Source organism: Pan paniscus, chromosome 6 (assembly GCF_029289425.2).
Source record: "Pan paniscus chromosome 6, NHGRI_mPanPan1-v2.0_pri, whole genome shotgun sequence".
Classification (NCBI taxonomy): domain Eukaryota; kingdom Metazoa; phylum Chordata; class Mammalia; order Primates; family Hominidae; genus Pan; species Pan paniscus.
Window position 1 is genome coordinate 186,201,216 of NC_073255.2, and position 25,269 is coordinate 186,226,484.

General features: G+C 41.0%; 1 protein-coding gene and 2 non-coding genes across 3 annotated transcripts in view; 1 reads left to right on the forward strand and 2 right to left on the reverse strand.

Annotated features, from left to right (window-relative positions):
• LOC103786425 (zinc finger protein 746) overlaps nucleotides 1-25,269 on the reverse strand; it is a 134,864-nt gene that overhangs the window by 65,602 nt on the left and 43,993 nt on the right. The window lies entirely within an intron of this gene.
• TRNAC-GCA (transfer RNA cysteine (anticodon GCA)) lies at nucleotides 2,092-2,163 on the reverse strand. Its single transcript has one exon. It is a non-coding gene; the product is annotated as a tRNA-Cys (tRNA).
• Nucleotides 20,293-20,364, forward strand: TRNAC-GCA (transfer RNA cysteine (anticodon GCA)). The gene has a single exon. It is a non-coding gene; the product is annotated as a tRNA-Cys (tRNA).

A 25,269-nucleotide genomic window follows, 5' to 3' on the forward strand; every position in this document is an offset into this window, starting at 1 on the left:
GCAAGAGATCAGACAGTTTTGTGATACAGACAGAAAAAGGCCTGTGTTTCAGTCTACGTGGAACAGATCATAGAGGGTGACAGGTGAGCTGACTATTTGCTTTGTTTAAACTGGTAGGACCAGCCACCCTGCCCAAAGGCCACTTACAATCTGGGAACTACAAATTGGCCCTGAGGGAACTGCAGGCAAAAGTTACTCAACTTTTCTACAATCTGATATGGGCTTCTGGATTTCTATCCCCCCAAACTACCTAGATTTTCATTACCTTCAAGTTTAATGAGGCCAGATTCCCAATCCACATTCCCTTCATTTCCCTGAAATCACTTTTTACACATCCCTGGTACCAGCCAGGGCACTTTGATTAAAGAAGAAGCCATCTAAGGTGAGTGGAGACAGGGACATCACTGACAGGATGGCAAGAAGCTCATGCACTTCAGAGAAGCCTGCAGAGCCAGGCTCATCAAGTAAGCAGGACCTCAGCCCACCCTGGCTAGGGAGCCACCACTGTCTCCATGATGGATGCTGGCTGCAGCCTCTGGCCCTACTGCCATTGCCAGAGCTCTGCCATCTCCAGAATGGATTCCAAATTCGCCCTGCCTTTTATGTACAATTTACTCAACATTCATAGTCTAATGTTTAGGGGCATATAGTTGGCCAAACATTAGCCATTACCAATTGTGCTGGTTAATTTTATGTCTTGGCAGGGCACAGTGGCTCATGCCTGTAATTCCAACAGTTTGGAAGGCCGAGGTGTGCAGATTGCTTGAGCCCAGAAGTTTGAGACCAGCCTGGGCAACATGGAGAAACTCCATCTCTACAAAAAATACAAAAATTAGCTGGGCGTGGTGGTGTGCACCTGTGGTCCCAGCTACTCCGGAGGCTGGGGTGGGAGGATTTCTTGAGCCCCAGGAGGCGGAGGTTGCAGTGAGCAGAGATCATGCCACTGCACTCCAGCCTGGGTGACAGAGCAGGACCCTGTCTCAAAAAAAAAAAAAAAAGTTTTTAAATGTGTCAACTTGGCTAGGCCATGGTTCCCAGATATTTGTCCAAACCAATCTAGATGCTGCTGTGAAAGTATTTTTTAGAGGTGATTAACATTAAATCCATAGACTTTGAGTAAAGCAGATTACCCTCCAAATTGTGGGTGGGCCTCATCCAATCAGATAAAGGACTTACGAAGAAATGTCTGCTGTCCCCTGAGAAGGAATTCTGCCCCCATGCTGTCTTCGGACTCGAGCTGCAACCTCAACTCTTTCCTGCAAGTCCAGCCTGCTGCCATGTCCTGTATCGACTTGCCTAGCTCCCACAATTGTATGATCCAACTCCTTAAAATCTCTACGTATACACACACACACACACAAACACACACACACACAAACACACACACACACACACGCATGCACCCTATTGGTTCTATTTTCTCTGAAGAACCCCGACTCACACACCAACAATCGGGGGGAGGAAATATCTGATCTTATTGTTTTCCTTAACCAGAGACAGGATCTTGTCTTCCACCAAGAGTTACACAATTGTGAATTCCCCAAATGAAATTAAGAGGGTTGAGATATGCAAGAAAAAAAAAAAGTTCACCCCAGACCTATGAGCACTGATTTAGCTCTCAAGAAACTGGGTTTCTCTGGAGTTTCAGGTGTCAGGGGGAGCTTTCTAGTGAAGACCTGACCTGCCTCCTCTCTCTCCTGCTTTGCAGAATGGATCCATGTGTTGAAGAAAAGCTAAGAGTAGAACATCCTATCATGTTCAGTGAGTGAAAAGGAAATAGGGGGCCAGGTGTGGTGGCTCATGCCTGTAATCTCATGATTTTGAGGGGGCGAAGGGGGGCGGATCACCTGAGGTCAGGAGTTCGAGACCAGCCTGGCCAACATGGTGAAACTCCATCTCTACTAAAAATACAAAAATTGGCCGAGCATGGTGGTACGTGCCTGTAATCCCAACTACTCAGGAGGCTGGAGCAGGAGAATCGCTTGAACCCAGGAGAGGAGGTTGCAGTGAGCCGAGATCGCGCCACTGCACTCCAGCCTGGGCAACAGAGTGAGACTCTATCTCAAAAAGAAAAAAAAAAGTGAACTAGAGAAGGGGCACCTGGATTTGAACCAGGGACCTTTTGATCTGCAGTCAAATGCTCTACCCCTGAGCTATACCCCCACCCACTTACTTGTCTCTACTAACCACTATAAATCTGTATGGCCACACCCCTGGCTGTCACCATCATGAGATGCATACTTGCTCTGTCACCATATACCCCTTTCCTATTTTACACCTGCCTGCCAGCTCTACTTGTAACCAGCATTCTTCCTTCTTTAATTCTATTAAAATCACAGGTTTGCAGACAGAACATCCTTCAGACTCACCTAGAGAAGCAGGACTCAAAGAACTGGTTGCTCAACAGACCCTTTGGAGGTGAAGCTGGTCTGGGCAGAGCTGGGTAAAAGCAAAAGTTATTGGGCCCCACTTGAGGACTCCTAAGCCAGACTCTCTGGGAAGAGAACTTGGATGACATGATTCTAACAAACCTCCTATACCACTCTGACACATGGTTTGAAGCTCCTGGTTTAAACTGTTCCCTTCCATGGTACGGATCTGGAAAAACTGATAGTAATTAAAATTGTGCCCAAACAAAATGCACCTGATTAATGACCAAGTCATGACTAGAATCTACATTCATGATAAAGGGCCTCTGCACTGAACACTCTGAGGCAGGAGTTGAACTGCCTTTTCCTTTCCTCTTCTTTCCTCTTCTCCTCCATTTGCTGAATCCCACGATGTGTCAGATGGTAGTAGTGACCAGAAGACAGGATCCAATCCATGGAAAAGTGGACAGGATCCAATCCATGGAAAAGTGGAGAAGTGGAGAATCAGAGAAATCTGTGGTCACTGGGACATGACACAGGACGCAGTGATTGCAAACACGTGGGCAGAGTGAAAGGAAGGGCCAACAAGTGACACCATCTTGAACCAGGAACTACTTGATATGCAGCCAGATGCTCTGCCCCCAAAAGGTGCCCTCTCAACTGTTTAGACTTTCCTGATTGACATTGTTTCACCTATGTTCCCACACCCAAGGATCTAATATACATTGTAATTTCTCATCATTTTCAGTGAACCACTGGCAACTGACCTCATTCAGACAGACCTCTATCTGGCTTTGAATTTACCCTGTCCTTCCCCATGGACCTATCAGAGGACTTCCAGAAATCTTTCCTGCCTAGAATCCTGCAGCCTCCTCCTCAGTCCCTGTGTGGGGCAACCATTTGCAGAATTGTTTAGAGTCAGAAGCTTCCTCTCTCTTTGTCTCCTAAATTTCACTTTCTCTAACAAACTTCCCATACTCTCTCTCCACTTCACTTTCATCCTCTGCACAGTGGGGTACTTTGGGCTTAGTCCTACATTTTTTTTAACTTTCGGCTCTTCTTCCAGCTCCTCATTTACTAGTCCTTGTCTTTAAAAGGAAAACACCTTACCAGAGGGGTCCCAGCCTCATGCAGGCCACAAACTAGTAGCTCGACACAACTGGAAGAGCCAGGGCCAGGCACAAAGGCTGGCTGTATGAGCCCCAAAGCTCAGGCCTCCAGTATCCTCTGTATTAGGACCAGGATCTCTGTCTCTGTGGACCTTTTCCCTGGAAATTTCTACTATAAGACCCAAAGACCACACAGATCCTGAGGATGCAGGGAAAGGACGATCATCTAAAAGGGTGTAGCAGATGAAGGCAAGGAACTGTGGGAGTGATGACAGCGAGGCTGAAGCCAAACATTCACTGGGACTGCAAAGGATCATCAGGGCACTATGCAGTGTTTTTCTTTTTCTTTCTGTCTTCCTTCCTTTCTTTCTCTTTCTTTCTTTTTTGCAGTTGCAAGATTTAATAGAGTGAAAACACAGCTCCCAAAGTGGGTTGCCCCCAAATGGGGTTTTGCCACCCCAAGCTTGAATGCCTGGGGTTTATATCCCAATCATTGTCCCTCCCCCTGTGCTCTCAGGCGATATATGATTTGACTATTTCTTTACCTCCTGCTTTTAGCCTAATTTGTATTTTAGTGAGCCCTCTTTACTACCTGATTGGTCGGGTGTTAGCTGAGTTACAAGCCCTGTGTTTAAAGGTAGGTGCGGTCACCTTCCCCAGCTAGGCTCAAGAATTCTTAGTCAGCCTAGGAAATCCAGCTAGTCTTGTCTCTCACTTTTTCTAATTGTTCATTAACTAAGTCCTCTAAAGCCTCCAGTTTCTCTTTACTTAGCGGCCACTGTTCTATCCAAATTGGCTTATCTGTTAACCATTTTAAAGGTATAGGTTCTGGAGGCTTAACAATAGCCACCACCAAAAATAATATCCTAAACCTTGGTGGGAACTTTGTCTTTCCGCTTGAAGTGGTTCCTTCAAACCTTGCAAATTGTTTTCCTTGTCCCATACCGGGGACATACCCCATTTCATGCATCATATGTTGACTTTGAAGGCTGTATAATTGCTCTGGAATTAGAACTTGTGCTTCCCATTGTTGTAGTAATAAATCTCTTTCCCATAAATTTATAGGTACAGAAGTTAGAATTGGTTCAACAGTCCCAGGTTGTCCATCAGGCCCTTCACAATGCAAAATATAACTACTTTGATATACTTCAGGGGCTTTACCAACTCCAGCTATGTTAAATTGAGCAGGTTGAATTGACCATGCAGATGGCCAGTGGAATTGATTGAAATGTCTGCTCCTGTATCTACCAAACCTTTAAATTTCTTTCCCTGAATAGTTATTTCACAGGTAGGACATTTATCAGTAATTTGATTCACCCAATAAGCTGCTTTGCCTTGTTTATTTGTGCTTCCAAATCCTCCTGTTTGTTTAATTTCAATTTTCCCCATTTCCACATATGGCACAATTAGGAGCTGTGCTATACGCTTTCCTGGCTCTGCTTTCCAGGGAACAGAAGCAGATATAACAATTTGAATTTCCCCATTGTAATCTGAATCAACGACTCCTGTTTGTATTTGTACTCCTTTTAAATTTAAACTAGACCTTCCTAGAAGTAATCCTATCGTCCCTGCTGGCAAGGGTCCACTGACTCCTGTTGGGACCTTCTGCAGGGGTTCCCCAGGTAGAAGGCTCACAGCTTTTGTGCAGCATAAATCTACTGTGGCACTACCAGCTGTGGTGGGGGACAGACATTGTACAGGGGTGAGGAAATGGCCTGAGCCAGAAATGCCCCAGTTTGGAATGGGGATCGGGATGGGCCCCTCATGGCGTTTCCAGAAATCAGATTCCCATCTTTATCAAACTTAGAGTGACACTGATTAGCCCAATGTTTTCCTTTTTTACATTTTGGACATATTTCAGGCTCAGCAGTTTTCTTTTTTCTCCTATCTGGTGGTCTGACTTGCTGATTTTTTCTATATTCTTTTTTAGTATGACCATGCTTCCCACAGTTAAAACAAGCTCCAGGAAACAGAGTATTTCCTTTACCCACTCTCAGTCCTGCCATTGCCTGGGCTAGCAGAGTAGCCTTATGCAGATTGCCTCTGATACCATCACAGACCTTGGTATAATCAACTAAATGTGCTTTCCCTCTAATAGGTCGCAGAGCAGCCTGGCACTCAGAATTAGCACTATCAAAAGCTAATAACCACAACACTATATCCTGAGCAGCCAAATCTGCAATCACCTTTTTAAGAGACTCCTGTAACCGAGCTATAAAATCCGCATATGGTTCTTTTGTTCCCTGTTTTATAGCACTAAAGGAAGGCTATTGTTCTCCACCTGAAGTGATTTTTTCCCAAGCTCAAATGCACACTCCTGCATAACCACTTGTGCATCTAAACCAGCCCAGCCACTGACCCCCAAAAGTTGGTCTGCAGTTATATTAATTTGAGGTTGGGCCTGGGCATTGTGAGCAGCCTGAATGGAAGCCTCATCTACCCACCAAATTTTAAATTGTAAGAACTGGGAAGGAGTTAGGCAAGCTCGAGTAAGAGCATCCCAGTCAGTAGGAATCATCCAACATTCTTTAACAGTCCCATTATAAAATGAGAACCTGGTCCATATTGATTAATAGCTTGTTTAAATTCTTTGAGTAATTTAAAAGGAAAAAGCTCAATGTAGCTATAATATTTCCCTGTTGATCTGGGGGGTATATTCTAACAGGGAACTGCCAGGCCTCTATATCACCCTCTCTTCTAGCTTGCTGAATTCCTGCCTCAATAGAACTGAGAGCGGTTGCTCGAGGCACTGCTCGAACAGTCACTGGGGCAACTACTTTTCAACCAGTGTCCTCTGGAAAAGAAAGATCTGGAGGGTCACACCACTCTTTTTCTTCAAAATAAGGAGGGGGTGCAGAACGGTAGGGATGAACCTCTTCCTCCTTTGCCACTTTACCTTTTAGCTGGCAAACAAATCTGCTCTGTTACTTAATTATACTCTTCTTCTTCCTGATCATCAGTGTGGAAAGGTTTCAAGGTAGAACGAACCAGAGCCCACACTTGTCCCATTGTTACCCTGATGCTCCCAAGCTCCCCTTCTTCCTCACAACAGGGATTGCTTAAGAGTACTCAGGTGTCCTCTAGCTTAGTTCCACGTTCTCCAACCATCGCTCTGGTGACTCTTCCACCTGGGTTCGAGCCCCACATATGGGCACCACTTGCCGAGACCAGCTCAGTTGTGGAGACCCTAACCCAGTGGCTCTAGAGGAATTAAAGATGCACACACAGAAATATAGAGTGTGGGGTGGGAAATCAGGGGTCTCACAGCCTTCAGAGCTGAGAGCCTCGAACAGAGATCTACCCACATATTTATTGACAGCAAGCCAGTGATAAGCATTGTCTCTATAGATTATAGATTAACTAAAAGCATTTCTTATGGGAAATAAAGGGATAGGCCGAAATAAAGGGATGGTCTCTGGCTAGTTATCTGCAGCAGGAACATGTCCTTAAGGCACAGATTTCTCATGCTATTGTTTGTGGTTTAAGAATGCCTTAAGTGGTTTTCTGTTCTGGGTGGGCCGGGTGTTCCTTGCCCTCATTCTGGTAAACCAACAACCTTCGGCTTGGGTGTCATGGCCATCAGGAACATGTCACAGTGCTGCAGAGATTTTGTTTATGGCCAGTTTATGGCCAGATTTGAGGGCCTGTTGTCAACACTAAGAAAAATAATAGGGAAGATCTAAATAAATAAACTCAGAGATGAAAAAGGAGACATTGCCACTGATACTGTAGAACTCCAAAGGATCATAAAGGCTACTATGAGCCTTTAGGCTCACATGAGCCTAACCCTAACCTAACCCTATATGCCAATAAATTGGAAAACCTAGAAGAAATGGATAAATTCCTAGACACATACAACATACCAAGATTGAACCAAGAAGAAATCCAAAACCTGAACAGACCAATAATAAGTAACGAGATTGAAGCTGTAATAAAATCTTCCAGGAAAAAAAATCTCAGGACCTGATGGCTTCATTGCTGAATTTTACCTAACATTTAAAGAAGAATTAATATGAATCGTGCTCAAACTATTCAAAAAAATAGAGGAGGGAATACATCCAAACTAATTCTATGAGGCCAGAATTACCCTGATACCAAAATCAAAGGCACATTAAAAAAAAAAGAAAGAAAACTACAGGCCAAGATCTCCGATGAACATTGATTTAAAAAATCTTCAACAAAATACTGCAAATCGAATTCAACAACACATTAGAAAGATCATTCAGGCCAGGCGTAATGACTTATGCCTGTAATCCCAGCACTTTGGGAGGCCAAGGTCGGTGGATCACTTTAAGCTCAGGAGTTGGAGACCAGCCTGGGCAACATGGTGAAACCCTGTCTCTAAAACAACATAAAAATTAGCTGGGCTTTGGTGGCACATGCCTGTAGTCCCAACTACTTGGGATGCTGAGGCTGGAGAATCACTTGAGCCTGGGAAGCCTAGTTTGCAGTGAGCAGAGGTCATGCCACTGCACTACTGCCTGGGTAACAAAGTGACCACCATCTCAAATAAATAAATAAATAAATAAATCATTCATTATGACCAAGTGGGATTCATCTCAGGGATGCAAGGATGGTTCAACATATTGCAAATCAATCAATGTGATACATCATATCTACAGTGAAGGACAAAAAACATATGATCATTTCAATTGATGCTGAAAAAGCATTTGATATAAATTCAACATCTCTTCGTGATAAAATCCCTCAAAAAACTGAGTATAGAAGGAACATACCTCAACACCATAAAAGCCATACGCAACACACCCACAGCTAGTATCATACTGAATGAGGAAATCTGAAAGCCTTTCCTCTAAGATCTGGAACAAGACAAGGATGCCCACCTTCACACTGTTATTCAAATAGTACTGGAAGTCCTAGCTAGAGCAATCACACAAGAGAAAGAAATAAAGGGCATCCAAATTAGAAAGGAAGAAGTCAAATTATCCTTATTTGTAGATGATATGATCTCGCATTTTGAAAATCCTAAAGACTCCACCAAAACCTATTAGAACAGATAAATTCAGTAAAGTTGCAGGGTACAAAATCAACATACAAAAATTAGTAGCATTTCTATATGCCAACAGTGAACAATCTGAAAAAGAAATTAAGAAAGTAATCTCATTTACAATAGCTACAAGTAAAATAAAATATCTAGGAATAACATTAACTAAAGAAGTGAAAGATCTCTATGATGAAAACTATTTAAAACATTGATACAAGAAATGGACAAAGACACAAAAGTTGAAAGATATTCTATGTTCATGGATTGAAAGAATCAATATTGTTAAAATGTCAATGCTACCCAAAGCAATCTACAAATTTAATGCAATCCCTACCAAATACCAATGACATTCTTCATGGAAATAGAAAAATTAATTATAAAATTGATATGGAACCACAGAAGACCCAGAATAGCCAAAGCTGTCCTGAGCAAAAAGAACAAAACTAAAGGAATCATATTATCTGACTTCAAATTATACTATAGTGCTATAGTAACCAAAAAAGCATGGTACTGGCATAAGAACAGACACACAGACCAATGGAACAGAACAGAGAACCCAGAAATAAATTCATACATCTACAGTGAGCTCTTTTTTGACAAAGGTGCCAAGAACATATATCAGGGAAAGAACAGTCTCTTTAGTAAATGATGCTGGGAAAACTGGATGTCCACATGCAGAAGAACAAAACTAGGCCCCTATCTTTTGCCATATACAAGAATCAAATCAAAATGGATTAAAGTCTTAACTCTAAGACCTTAAACTATGCAACTACTATAAGAAAACATTGAGGAAACTCTCCAGAACATTGGACTGGGCAAAGACATCTTAAGTAACACTGCACAAGTACAGGCAATCAAAGCAAAAATGGACAAATGGGATCACATCAGGTTAAAAAGCTTCTGCCAGCAAAGGAAAAAATCAACAAGTGAAGAGACAACCCACAGAATGGGAGAAAACATCTGCAAACTACCCATCTAACAAGTGATCGATAACCAAAATTTATAAGAAACTAAAACAACTCAATTAAAAAATTTAATCATTCAATTGAAAAATGGGCAAAAGTTCTGAATAGTCATTTCTCTAAAGAAGACATACAAATGGCAAACAGGTATGTGAAAAGATACAGCTCAACATCATTGATCATCAGAAAAATGAAAATCAAAACTACAATGAGGTATTATCTTACCCCAGTTAAAATGTCTATAAGCCATTTTAACTGGGGTAAGATAATACCTCATTGTAGTTTGGACAGGCAAAAGACAGGCAATAACAAATGCTTCTGAGGATGTGGAGAAAAGGGCACATTTGTACAACCACTATGGAGAACAGTTTGGAGGTTTCTCAGGAACCCAAAAATAGAACTACTATATGACCCAGCAATATACACAATAGGCAAGATTTGGAAGCAACCTAGGTGTCCATCATCAGATGAATGGATAAAGAAAATGTGGCATGTATACACAATGGAGTACTATTCAGCCATGAAAAAGAATGAGATCCTGTCATTTGCAACAACTCAGATGGAACTGGAGGTCAATATGTTAAGTGAAATAAGCCAGGCACAGAAAGACAAACTTTGCATGTTCTCAATTATTTGTGAGACCTAAAAAAATTTAAAATCGTTAAATTCATGGAGACAGAGAGTAAAGTGATGGATACCGAGGCTAGGAATGATAGTGGGGCAGGGGGAGTGGGATAGTTAATGGATACAAAAATATAGTTAGATGGAATGAATAAGATCTAGTATTTGATAGTACAACAGACTGCAATCAATAATAATTTGTTGTACACTTTAAAATAACTAGAAGAGTATAATTGGATTGTTTGAAACACAAAGAAATGATAAATGCTTGAGGTGATGTTTATCCCATTTACCCTGATGTGATTATTGTGCATTGAATGCCTGTATCACAATATCTCATGTATCTCATGAATATATACACCTACTGTGTACCCACACATTTTTAAATTAAAAAATAATAAAAAAATCAATATAATAAATCATATACATACAACAAAACAAAAATATCACATGATCATCTCAATAGATGCAGAAAAAGCATTTAGCAAAATCAAACAGCCTTTCATGGTAAAAACACTCAAAAACTAGGAATAAGAAAACTTCCTCAACCTGATAAAGGGCATCTTTGGAAAATCCCACAGCTAACATTGTACTTAGTGGTGAAAGACTGGATGCTTTCCTCCTAAGATCAGGAATAAAACAAGGATGTCTGCTCTTACCATTTCTATTCAACATTTTACTGCAAATTCTAGCCAGGGCAATAAGCAAGAAAAATAAAAGTCATTCACAGTGGAGAAGAAGTAAAACTATACCTATGCACAGACAATATCATTTTATATATAGCAAATCCTAAGGAATTCACTAAAAACTTTTTAAACTAATAAATCAGTTCAACAATGTTGCAGGATATAAAGTTAATATACAAAAATAAGTCTATTTATATAAACTTACAATGAACAATCCAAAAATGAAATTAACAAGACAATTTCATTTACAATAGCATCAAAAATAATAAAATACTTAAGAATACATTTTACAAAAAACCTATTATCTGGAGCTAAAACACTGTTCAAAGAGATTAAATAAGATCTAAATAAAAGAAAAACATTCCATGTTTGTGGATTGGAAGACTTTATATTGTTAAGATGATGCAATAGACTGAAGGTTTGTGTCCCCCTCCCCACCCCCCAAAAAATCATATGTTGAAACCAAATCCTTAGTGTGATGGTATTTGAGGTAGGACATTTGGGAGGTGCTTAGATTACGAGGATGGAACCCTCATGAAGGGGATTAGTGCCCTTATAAGAGACCCCAAAGAACTCCCTGTGCCTCTTTTGCCCCTTCTGTAGCATGAGGACACAGTGAGAAGATAGCCATCTATGAACCAGGAAGTGGGCCCTCACAGACATTAAATCTGCCAGTGCCTTGATCTTGGACTTCCCAGGCTCCAGAACTGCTAGAAATAATTTTTTGTTATTTATAAGCCACTCAGTCTATGTTAGTTTGTTATAGCAGCCACAACAGACTAAGATAGTGATACTACTCATCAAAGTGATCTACAGATTCAGTGCAATTGCTATCGGAATCTCAGTTGACTTTGTAGAAATTGGCATGCTGATTCTAAAATTTGTATGGAATTACAAGGAACCCAGAATAACCAAAACAATTTTGTAACACTCAAGAGAAACTAAAACAAATATTCACACAAAGACCTGTACATAAAAGTTTATAGCAGGCCGGGTGTGGTGGCTCACGCCTGTAATCCCAGCACTTTGGGAGACCACGGCAGGCAGATCACAAGGTCAGGAGCTCAAGACCAGCCTGGCCAATATGGTGAAACCCTGTCTCTAGTAAAAATACAAAAATTAGCCAACCGTGGTTGGGGGGGTGCCTGTAGTCTCAGCTACTCAGGAGGCTGAGGCAGGAGAATCGCTTGAACCTGGGAGACGGAAGTTGCAGTGAGCCGAGAATGTGCCACTGCACTCCAGCCTGGGCAACAGAGCAAGACTCTGTACCCCACCCCCCAAAAAAAGTTTATGGCAGCAATATTCATAATAGCCAAAAGGTGGAAAAATCCTAAATGTTCATCAACTGATGAATGCATAAACCAAATGTAATATATCCATATATTCACACAATGGAATATTATTTGGCCACAAGGGGAGTGAAGTCCTGCTACATACTACAATATGGATCAATCATGGAAACACTATGTTTAAGTGAAAGAAGGCAGTCATAAAAGACCATGTATTTTATTATCCCATTCATAGGAGATGTACAGAATCAGGAAATATATAGAGACAGAAAGTAGATATGTGATGGCCTAGGCTTGGGGGTGGGGAGTATGGGAGGATAGGATTATAGCTGAAGAGTATGGGTTTTGGTTATTTTTTAAATTTTTTTGAGGTGATAAAAATACTCTGAAATTGTCATGATGGTTGCACATACCTGTGAATATACCAAAAAACCTATTAAATTGTGTACTTTAAATGGGTGAATTGCATAGGATGTGAATTATATCTCCGTAACCCTTTTCAAACCTTTATTTACAAATCCAGGTAGAAGGTGGGATTTGGCTCTCAAGCTATGGTTTTACTTCTTTATATATATATATATATATTTGAGATGGGGTCTCACTCTGTCACCCAGGCTGAAGTGCAGTGGCACAATCTCGGCTCACTGCAACCTCCGCCTCCTTCCTAACCAAGGAAGTGAAAGACCTTTACAAAACACTGCTGAAACAAATCATAGGTGACACAAACAAATGAAACACATCCCATGCTCATGGATGGGTAGAGTCAATATTGTGAAAATGACCATACTGCCAATAGCAATCTATACATTCAATACAATTCCCATGAAAATACCATCATCATTTTTCACAGAACTAGAAAAAAAAATCAGCAGTGTTTTGTGGAGATATTTCGCTTCCTTGGTTAGGTATATTCCTAAGTTATTTATTTATTTATTTATTTTGCAGTTGTTGTAAAAGAGGTTGAGTTCTTGATTTGATTCTCAGTTTGGTCACTATTGGTGTATAGCAGTGCTACTGATTTGTGTACATTGATTTTGTATCCCAAAACTTGACTGAATTCATTTATCAGATCTAGGAGCTTTTTGGATGAGTCTTTAGAGTTTTCTAGTTATATGATCATATTATCGGTAAAAAGTGATGTTTTGACTTCCTCTTTACTGATTTGGATGCCCTTTATTTCTTTCTCTTCTCTGATTGCGCTGGCTAGGACTTCCAGCACTATGTTGAATAGAAGTGGTGAAAGTGGGCATCCTTGTCTTGTTCAGGTTTGCAAGGGGAATGCTTTCAACTTTTCCCCATTCAGTATAATGTTGGCTGTGGGTTTGTCACAGATTGCTTTTATTACCTTAAAGTCCCTTCCATGCTGATTTTTTTTTTTTTGAGATGGAGTCTTGCTCTGTTGCCCAGGCTAGAGAGCAGTGGTGTGATATTGGCTCACTGCAAACTCCGCCTCCCAGGTTCATACCATTCTCCTGCCTCAGCCTCCTGAGTAGCTGGGACTACGGGCGCCTGCCACCACATCTGGTTATTTTTTGTATTTTTAGTAGAGATGAAGTTTCATCGTGTTAGCCAGGATGGTCTCAATCTCCTGACCTCATGATCTACCCACCTCGGCCTCCCAAAGTGTCTATGCTGATTTTGCTGAGGATTTTAATCATAAAGATGCTGGATTTTGTCAAATGCTTTTTCTGCATCTATTGAGATGATCATGCAATTTTTGTTTTTAATTCTATTTATGTGGGGTATCATATTTATTGACTTGTGTATGTTAAACCATCCCTGCATCCCTGGTATAAAACCCACTTGATCATGGTTTATTATCTTTTTGATATGCTGTTGGATTCAGTTAGCTAGTATTTTGTTGAGAATTTTTGCATCTATGTTCATCAGGGATATTGATCTGTAGTCTTCTTTTTCTGTTATGCCCTTTCCTGATTTTGGCATTATGGTAATACTGGCTTCATAGAATGACTTAGGGAAGATTCTCTCTTTTTATATCTTTTGGAATAGTTTCAGTAGGATTGGTACCAATTCTTCTTTGAATGTCTGAGATAATTCAGCTGTAAATCCATCTAGTCCTGGACATTTTTTGTTGGAAATTATTTTTATTACTGTTTCAATCTCACTACTCATTATTAGTCTGTTCCGAGTTTCTATTTCCTCCTCGCATAATCTAGGAGGGCTACATATTTTCAGGATTGTCCACATTCCTCTAGGTTTTCTAGTTTGTGCACATAAAGGTGTTCATAGTAGCCTTGGATGGTCTTTTGTATTTCTGTCGTATCAGTTGTAATATCTTCCATTCCATTTCTAATTGGGCTTATTTGGATCTTCTCTCTTCTTTTCTTGTTTAATCTCAACCACGGTCTATCAATTTTATTTACCTTTTCAAAGATCCAGCTTTTTGTTTCATTTTATTTATTTATTGATTTAGACAGAGTCTCACTGTGTTACCCAGGCTAGAGTGCAGTGGCACAATCTCAGCTCACTCTGACTTCTGCCTCCCAGGTTCAAGTGATTCTCGTGCCTCAGCCTCCTGTGTGGCTGGGATTACAGGCATGTGCCACCATGCCCAGCTAATTTTTGTATTTTTAGTAGAGACGGAGATTCACCATGTTGGCCAGGCTGGTCTTGAACTTGTGACCTCATGTGATCCACCTGCCTTGGCTTTTCAAAGTGTTGGAATTACAGACGTGAGCCACTGCAACCAGCTTCATTTATCTTTTGTATTTTTTTGTTTGTTCGTTTCAATTTCATTTAGTTCTGCTATGATCTTTGTTATTTATTTTCTTCTGCTGGGTTTGTCTTTGGTTTGTTCTTGTTTCTCTAGTTCCTTGAGGCGTGACCTTAGATTGTCTATTTGTGCTATTTCAGACTTTTTGATGTAGATATTTAATGCTACGAATTTTCTTCTTAGCACCACTTTTTTTGTATTCCAGAGGATTTCATAAGTCACTATTATCATCCAATTCAAAGAATTTTTAATTTCTATCTTGATTTTATTGTTCATCCAATGATCATTCAGGAGCAGATTGTTTAATTTCCATGTATCTGTACAGTTTTGGGGGTTCCTTTTGGAGTTAATTTCCAATTTTATTCCACTGCGATCTGAGCAAGTACTTGACTGATATAATTTCAATTTTCTTAAATTTATTGAGACTTGTTTTGTGGCCTATCATATGGTCTATCTTGGAGAATGTTCCATGTGCTGATGAAAAGAATGTATATTCTGCAGTTGTTGGGTAGAATGTTCTGTAAATATCTGTTAAGTTCATTTGTTGTAGGGTATAGTTTAAGTCTATTGTTTGTTGACTTTCTCTCTTGATGACTGGTCTAGTGCTGTCAGTGGAGTATTGAAGTCCCCCACTATTATTGTGTTACCAGCTATCTCATTTCTTAGGTCTAGTAGTAATGTTTTGTACATTTAGGAGCTCTGGTGTTAGGTGCATATATAATTAGGATTGTGATATTTTCCTGTTGGACTAGTCCTTTTATCGTTATATAATGTCCTTCTTTGTCTTTTTTAACCACTGTTTCTTTAAGGTCTGTTTTGTCTGATGTAAGAATAGCTACTCCTGCTTGCATTTGGTGTCCATTTGCATGGAATGTCTTTTTCCACCTTTTACCTTAAGCTTATGTGAATCCTTAGTCAGGTGAGTCTCTTGAAGACAGCAGATACTTGGTTTGTGGATTTTGATCCATTCTGCCATTCTGTATGTTTTAAGTGGAGCATTTAGGTCATTTATATTAAACATTAGTACTGAGATGTGAGGTACTGTTCTATTCATTGCGTCAGTTGTTGCCTGAATACCTTTTTTTCTTCATTGTGTTATTGTTTTATAGGACCTATAAGATGTATGCTTTCAGGAGGTTCTATTTTGATGTGTATTTCAAGGTTTTGTTTCAAGATTTAGAACTCCTTTTAGCATTTCTTGTAGTGCTGGCTTAGTAGCGGCAAATTCATTCAGCATTTGTTTGTCTGAAAAAGACTTTATTACTCCTTCATGTATGGAGCTTAGTTTTGCTGGATACAAAATTCTTATTTTGTTTAATGAGGCTAAAGATAGGACCCCAATCCCTCTGGTTTTCAAGGTTCCTGCTGAGAAATCTGCTGTTAATCTGATAGGCTTTCCTTTATAGTTTACCTGATGCTTTTGCCTCACAGCTCTTCAGATTCTTCCCTGTGTCTTGATGTAGACAAGTCAAGACTTTAGATATGTGCCTTGGTGATGATTTTTCTGTGATGAATTTCCTGGGTGCTATTTGAGCTTCTTGTATTTGGATGTCTAGATCTCTAGCAAGGCCAGGGAAGTTTTCCCTGATTATTCCCTCAAATCAGTTTTCCAAACTTTTAGATTTCTCTTCTTCCTCAGGAACACCAATTATTCTTAAGCTTGGTCGTTTAACATAATCCTAACTTTCTTGGAAGTTTTGTTCTTTTCTTTCTTTTTTTTTTTTTTTTTTTGAGATGGAGTCTCACTCTGTCACTCAGGCTGGCTGGAGTGCAGTGGCATGATCTTGGCTCACTGCAACCTCTGCCTCCCAGGTTCAAGCGATTCTCCTTCCTCAGCCTCCTGAGTAGCTGGGTCTACAGGTGCACACCACCACACCCAGCTAATTTTTGTATTTTTAGTAGAGGCGGCGTTTCACCATGTTTCACTCCTGACCTCAGGTAATCCACCCACCTCAGCCTCCCAATGTGCTGGGATTACAGGCATGAACCACCATGCCCAGACTGTTCATATTTTAAAATACTTTTTTCTTTGTCTTTGTCATAGTGGGTTAATTCCAAAGCCTTGTCTTTGACCTCTGAAGTTCTTTCTTCTACTTGTTCTAGTCTACTGTTGAACCTTCCCAGTGTATTTTGTATTTCTCTAAGTGTGTCTTTCATTTTCAGAAGTTGTCATTATTTTTTCTTCATGATACCTATTTCTCTTGGAGACTTTTTCATTCTTATCCTGCAGGGTTTTTAAAAAATTTCTTTAAGTTGGTTTTTACCTTTCTCTGGTACCTTCTTTTTTTTTTTTTTTTTTTTTTTTTTGAGATGGAGTCTCGCTCTGTCGCCCAGGCTGGAGTGCAGTGGCGCAATCTCGGCTCACTGCAAGCTCCGCCTCCCGGGTTCACGCCATTCTCCTGTCTCAGCCTCCCGAGTAGCTGGGACTACAGGCGCCCGCTACCACGCCCGGCTAATTTTTTGTATTTTTAGTAGAGACGAGGTTTCACCGTGTTAGCCAGGATGGTCTCGATCTCCTGACCTCGTGATCCGCCCGCCTCGGCCTCCCAAAGTGCTGGGATTACAGGCGTGAGCCACTGCGCCCGGCCTGGTACCTTCTTAAGTAACTTAATAATTAATCTTCTGAATTCTTTATTTGGCAATTCATAGATTTATTCTTGGTTTAGATCCATTGCTGGAGAGCTAGTGTGATCTTTGGAGGGTGTTATACAACCTTGTTTTGTCATATTCCCAGAATTACTTTTCATTTGGATAGCCAGTTTCAGTGGAAAGATTTGGAACTCAAGGGCTTCTGTCCAGATTTTTTTGTCCCATGGGGTGATCCCTTGATGTGGTGCTCTCCTCCCCTCCCTACGGATGGGGTTTCCTGAGAGCTGGACTGCAGTGATTGTTATTGCCCTTCTGGGTCTAGCCACCCAGTGGGGCTACCAGGTTCTGGGCTGGTGCTGAGGAATGTCTGCAAAGAGTCCTGTGATGCAAGCCATCTTCAGGTCTCCCAGCTGCGGATACCAGCACCCTGCTCTGGTGGAGGTGGCAGGGGAGTGAAATGGACTCTGTGAGAGTCCTTGGTTGTAGTTTCATTTAATGCACTGATTTTCTTAAATGTTGGTTGTGCTAGCAGTAAAGCTGTCATGTGGACAGACTCAGGACCTCTGGTTAGGCAGGATGTTACTGGCAGTGGAATTAACTGTTGTTTTTGCCTTTGGTGAGGGATGCTCTGTTATACATTGCTGTAATGGCTTGAGTTAGTTGGCATTTAGCTAGGAGGTGGTGCTTTCAATAGAGCACCAGCTGTGATAGTAGAATGGGAATATAAGCTTGCCCTAAATTGGCCAGGATAAGTATTCAAGTTTCCCAGGTGATTGGTGGGGCTATAGAGCTCCCAAGAGCTTGTCTTTTGTCTTCGGCTACCAGGGTGGGTAAAGGAAAGCCACCAGGTGGGGGCAGTGTTTAGCGGGTCTGAGCTATGATACTTCTTGGGCGGGGCTTGCTGCAGTCACTGTAGGGCATAGGGTGAGTGGTTCTCAGGCCAACGGAGCTGTGTTCCAAGGGGGATTATGGCTGTCTCTGCTGCATTATACAGGTTGCCAGGGAAGTGGTAGAAAGCCAGCAGTGACAGGCCTCACCCAGCTCCCAAGCAGTCAGCAAGGCCAGTCTCACTCCCTCCATGCCCCGCCAACAGCACCGAGTTTATATCCAGGCAGCTGACACACAGGGCTGTGATCCTGCTTCAGGCTACAAGCCTCCCCACTGAGAAAGCAAGCAGGGTTTTCAGGCCTCATCCCTCCCTGTCTGCCCATGATGTCAGCTGCAGCTCCTGTACTCATACCTACACATCTCATTCATCCACTGGATTCTGCTCAGGAAAATTCGTGCTCAGTTGAAATTATTACAAAGCTCAACTAGAAGCTTCTTTTACCCTGTAGCCCCTCCCTAATTCTGCTCTCTGCCTTCCCCAAGGACCCCTGTGAGATAAAGTCAGGAATGGCTTCCCTGGGCTTGAGCTGGAGTCTGGGAGTACCTACGGGGCCCTTCTTACTGCTTCTTCTACTTTTATATTTTGCTCAGCTCCCTAAATCTGTTTCAGCTGTACATAAGGTTAAATCCTACTCCCATGATCTGGGTTTTTAGGTTCCACAGTGAAGATGTGTGTTCAGAGGCAAACCTTCCCCACTCATACATTGGGAACTCACAGTTTTTTGTCTATCTCGTAGAGTTTGCAGCAGCAAGCTGCTTCTTTAAAAGGGTCTGTGAGTTCTTTTGGTTTTTCTGGTGTGATCCTATGGTGGTTCTTGGAGCAAAAGTTCATGATGTGAATTTCCACATGCTGTTTTGTTTGTCCAGGTGGGAGCTGCACATTGGTCTTCTCTTCCATCCATCATTTTCTACACTCTCAGCATTTTAGTTTCCATGAACCAGTTTCTGTGACTGTGCATGCTTTCCATTTTGTCCAATTTTTGAATGTAAATGTTTATTGCAATAATTCTGTTCTTGTATCATCATTGTACTTGAGGTGTTCAATGGGTAGAAATTTTCTCTTTTGAGTTCATAGATCTTTGAATTAAGAGAAGCCTCATCTGATTTAATGTAGATCACAAGAGCTTGGACTTTGTCTAATTGAATGAGGCTTTGAGAACCTTGGGATAGAGGTGAGTATATTTTGCAGGTGGGAGAGATGCAAGTAATTATGACCAAGAGGGCAGTTCATGGTAGATGAAACTGTTGGCCCTGAATTTTGACTTATTTCTGCATCTGTGGCCTTTACCTTCTTTTCAGATCTTCCCACTGGAGGTGAAACATGCTTTCTTGCTCTTGCGTTACAGTTTGGTCTTGTGACTGGCCATCTTGATCATTGAGGTGTTCTCACATGTAATGCAAATAGGGGCTTGAAAGCTGCTTTCATAGTTGGGCCTACCCCTTTGCATTTCTGCTGTCACCGTAAGAAAAGTGTCCCCTTGCTAGCTGCTACTCCTCCACCTGGGATCATAGAAGGAACACACATGGAGCAGATCTAAGCCCAGCTCAGACAGAAACCAAGCACAGATGGACCCACAGCTTGAAGCAGATACACCAGGTCAAGCCCAGCCTACATCAGCTGATTGGCATACATGCTGCTGACCTATGAGCATGAGAATACATGCTTATTGTTTCAAGCAGCCAATTTTGGGATGATTTATTATGACACATTGTTGCGAAAATAGCCTTGATACTTAGATCTGCCTCTCCCCCAACCCCTACTCCCATCAGGTACTGAGTAAGGGAACGGGAGGAGACCTCAGTTGAAGGAGTTCAGGTTGTGGCTACAAGGTAGAAAGATGCCATTAGACAAGTGACGGGAGGTTCTTTGGGGAGTGAAGGAGTGAACTCATGGCCTGAAGAGCAGTCTCTAGTCATTTGTGGTAGGGCTGCCAATTTCCATAAGCTGGCCAGGAATTAATACAATTTACAGTGCACTATAGAATCCTTGGGTGTGGTGACACAGGTGAAATATGCTAAGGAGGAATGTCCACCAGGCAAGGGGGTATAGCTCAGGGGTAGAGCATTTGACTGCAGATCAAGAGGTCCCCAGTTCAAATCTGGGTGCCCCCTGATGCCACTTAGCTGTGGGTTCTCTTTTTCTGATGTTAGGCTTGCTTGTCATCCTCACCACTGTCCTTCCTATAGCTTGTGTCAGTTTTCTCAGATGACTTCATTTTTCTGGCACAAGTCATGGTCAAGTCACTAATAATCTGCATGTGTTTCAGAAGTTCTAATTAGCTGCTCTTCTTTGAAGTTTATATTATGGCAGGACAGCCTGAATCAGAGGTCACCCAGTCTGACTTTGCATCAGAATTACTGACAGATCTTATCAAAAATACAGATTACTCCCTAGAAGTTCCAATTTAGTAGGACTGAGGGGGAATCAGAGAACTTCTACTTTTGGGGGTCATTTGGGGCATAATCCCCTGTTAATACCTGTTCTAACATCCAATAATTCTAAGTGGCTGGAAAATTGTTTTGGAACTTACAACAACTTGTCATTCTAAACAACATCCCAGTGGGAAGCATCAGTGATGTTCAAGCTAGTGCCTGCCTTCAGTCCATCACTGAGGGCATGTGGGGTGCTGAGCTGCAGGCATAGGCAGTGGCCAGGTGTGTAGAGGTGGGAGAGTGTGGGAAGGTGGGGGATGTCAGAATGAAGCTGTGGGCATGGTAGCAGGGTGACCAATTGCAATGGCACAGTCAGCTAGGGGTGGTGGCAGGCCATGAGTGATTACTCGACTCCCTGCATTGAAGTTCAGAATTGAAGCATGCTCAAGGCAACACTGGTCGTTTTTGAGTAAAGCATTTGATTGATGATCCACAGGTCCCTGACTCAAATTCATAAGTTCCCTACCTACACTAATTTCTTCCCATACTGACCACAGTATTCAAAAACAATTTCCTTTCACCTCCTGAGGCCCCTGCACCTGACTCTTCCTGCAAGGTGGACGAGAGTGTAAGGAGGTTGGTTTGTCCCATGCTCCTCTCTACTTTCCTGCTGCCCCATGTGACCTGCCCAGATCTGCTCTGCAAGCCTGATTCAGTCTTGTCTTGCTTTGCTTTGGTGAGCATTTCTCTTGTGTTTTCTTTTTTTTCTTCCTATTCTTCCCCACCCTGTGAACCCTCTGTCCACATTTTGAGGTTCCCCAGTTGCGTGAGGCACAGTGGAAGACATGGCTCTGCTTGCAGCACCCAAAGCTGAAGGAAAAAGCCTCTTTCTCTCTTTGTCTTCCTGGCACTTCTGGACACCCAGTGCCACCGACTGACACAATGCTTGCAGACTGAGTGACTTGTACAGGTAGAGACAGCTTAGCATTCATTCCTGGGCTGGCAGAGCTCAGGCACAGTCTGACACCTTCCTAACCAGTGTGACTTCCTGAAAGCCAGGCTGCCTGGGTCCCCCTGGATCCCCCCTGCTTCAAAAGCCCAGGCTTCCTGACACATGGACAATGGCCATCTCATCTGTTTCACTGGACAGAACCAGTTTCTGTAACGATGTACCTAGGCAGATATAAAAATTGCAATTGGAGAGGGTTGCAGAAAAAGGATCCTAAAGAAAATGGAGTGTAGGATGGACTTTCTGTCATGATTGGGATTGCAGAAAGTAGAAATCTAGTTGATTGTTCAGAGTTGACAATCTGGGAGCCCAAGGGTCTCAGGGATAAAGTAACTGAGTAACTGGTCACCTGGATTCAAGGCTGCTTACTCACCTGGTAGGCATTCAATGGTTGCTTATGGCTGGCATTCATTCTGATTGGTCAGTGTCTCTGCTGTAGCTGTTGTTAAATATTTCAAGTGTCACTTCTTCTTGGAATAAAGTTCCCACTGAAGGACAAAACTTTTAGAGACCAGCTGTTGTTACATAGCAGTAAAAAGGGCCCAGCCAAGTCTGACAGCATTAGGAAGCTCAAAGACATACAATGGAAAGCTCAGATGTCTACGCCTTCTCCAGACACAGATGGAATGTGCAGATGTCCCCACAACTACACCAAAACACTCAGCTCTTGATGTTGAATAACTGAGATTGCTGAAAAATGAAAAGGCAGAATTGCCAATCTGCAATTCTTGTTGATTTCACATTTCCCCATCTCTTGTGTTATGAATTGCTACTTCAGTGATAGCTGCAGGGAATTTTTGGAAGATGTCAGGAGAACTTCTCAAACTTGGAAGAAATTGCTACACTCTACTCTCACATTAGCCTTTGTTGGGATATTTTTCTGTTCCTGAGATAATGGTGCCAGGAAGGATAAAATGCTGAAGTTCAATGGTTCTCCCGGATTAGTTAACAAGAACACCAGGGAATGGGTTCTACTTACCAAATTCTACCTACGTGTGTGTGTGTGTATATATATATATATATATATATTTATATTTCTATATTTCCAATAATCCAGAAAGTTTTTTCTAACAGTTAACTCATGTGCACACACACACATTTGATATTGCTCATTTTGAGTGTCTATGGTGGCCTATCCTTTCTGCTTGTTATCCAAAAATAAGTTGAACTTTGTGATAAGAGAAAAAGCCTTGGCACTAAGTGTTTCTAGAGTTTATTGGTTTTATTATTTCCAATAAATCAACTTTTGGCTTTGTTGCTTTTCTCTGATTGTATGATTGGTTTTTATTCCATTGGTTTCTCCTCTGATGTTTGTTATGTATTTCTTTTTAATTTAAGGTTAAATTGCTGGTTTTTTTCTTGATATTTAGATATAAGCATAGATATAATGCTTGTTAAAACTCATACTCTTAGTTGAAGATATAAGAAAAAAGGCTGAATATCAGATATCTGATACTCAGTTATCAGTTATATGAAATAAGAAAAATAAGGCTAAATATCAGATAATCTGATCAGTTAAGAGTATGAGTTTGGGCCAGGTGTGGTGGCTCATGCCTGTAATCCTAGCACTTTGGGAGGCTGAGGCAGGTGAATCATCTGAGGTCAGGAGTTTGAGACCATCCTGGCCAACATGGCGAAACCCCGTCTCTACTAAAAATACAAAAATTAGCCAGGCTTGGTGGCGCATGCCTGTAATCCCAGCTACTCAGGAGGCTGAGGAAGGAAAATCACTTAAACCCGGGAGGTGGAGGTTGCAGTGAGCCAAGATCACACCACTGCACGATGGGAGCGAGACTCCATCTCAAAAAACAAACAAACAAACAAAAAAGAGCGTGAATTCATGACTTTACCTGTACCACATGAATTTTGATTTGTTATATCTTTGTTAACATTTGGTTCAAGATACTTTCCAATTTCTATTTTGATCTCTTCTTTTGCTTATAGGTTATTTGGATGTGTATTGTTTGGCTTCCAAGAGGCTGGGGATTTCTAGTTATTTCCGTTTCTCGTAACTTAGCCTAATTCAGCTATAATATGGTCCGAAAACATTCTCTATGATTTCAATCCTCAAATTTGTGGCAACTTACTTTATATCACCAAATATTGTTAACTTTGATAAATGTACTGTGTGCATTAAAAAATATAAAATGTGCTATTGTATGGTGCACTGTTCATTATATATCAAATAGGTCATATTTTCTGGTTGTGTTATTCAGATTCTTCATATGCTTAGCAACATTTTATTTGCCTGTTCTATTAGCTACAGAAAAAGGTGTGTTAAAATCTGCCACTATGATTAAGGATATGTCTATTTCTATTTTTAGTTCTATCCATTTTTGTTTTATTTATTTTCACACTATATTTTTAGGTGCATTCAGATTTGGGATTATAATAGCTTCCTGCTAGATTGACCTCCTTATCATTTTTAAATATCCCCTTTATCTGTAGAAACTCTCATCAAGTTAAAGTCTCTTTTGCATCATATTAATATTGCTATACTAGCCTCTTTGGTTATTGTTTGTATGGTGTGTTTTTATTTATACTTTCACCTTCTGCTATATGTGACCCTATGCTTAAGTTTCACCTAAGCAACTTATGGTGTAGTTTTGTATTCTCATTCAGTCTGAAAATTTTATATTTTAATTGGAGTTTTAAATACTTTTATATTATTTAAAGTAATTGGGTTATTTACTTTCAGCACTGTAAAAATATTGTTTCATGTCACCTGGCTCCCATAATTTTTTGGCAAATAATCTGTTAATTGTAAAATTTGATTTTTTTTCCCTACTGACTGCTTTTTCAGATTTCTCTTCCTCTCTCTCTTTTTTTATTTTTTCTTTGAGACGAAGTCTCGTTCTGTCACCCAGGCTGGAGTGCAGTGGCACAATCTTGGCTCACTGCAACCTCCACCTTCTGTGTTCAAGTGATTCTCCTGCCTCAGCCTCTCAAGTAGCTGGGATTATAGATACATGCTACCAGGCCTGGCTAATTTTTGTATTTTAAGTAGAGATGGGGTTTCACCATGTTGGCCAGGCTGGTCTTGAACTCCTGACGTCAAGTGATCCGCCCACCTCAGCCCTACCAAAATGCTGGGATTACAGACGTGAGCCACTGTGCCTGGCCTCTTCCTCGCTCTTTAAAAACATGGTTTCTTTTGGTTTTGTTTGTATGTTTTGTCCTCTGTCTTTTCCTCCATCACCTACACATGGCGTTAATATTCTCCTTTGTTTTTATTTCCTTTTGACTAACTGAATTTCTTAAGTAAGTGGGTTGATGTCTTCCATTAGTTTTGGAAAATGCTTGTCAATTATCCTTTCACATCTTGGTTTTGCTTCATTCACTTTCTTACCTCCTTTTGGAATTTCAATGACATGTAAGAACTTTTAACTGTTTCCCATTTATATCCTATTTTCCTTTTCTTTTCATCCATTCTTTACCTTTCTGTGCTTCAGTTTAGATATTTTTCTATTGATTTGTTTTTCTGTTCACTAATCCAGTGGTCCACTGTGACTAAGTTTCTGTTAAATGCACGTATTAAAATTTTAATGTTAAATATTATAATTTTTGTTTTAGAATTTCCTTTGAATTTTTTTCTTACAAATTAGAATGTGAAATTCACACTTTTCTCACATTTT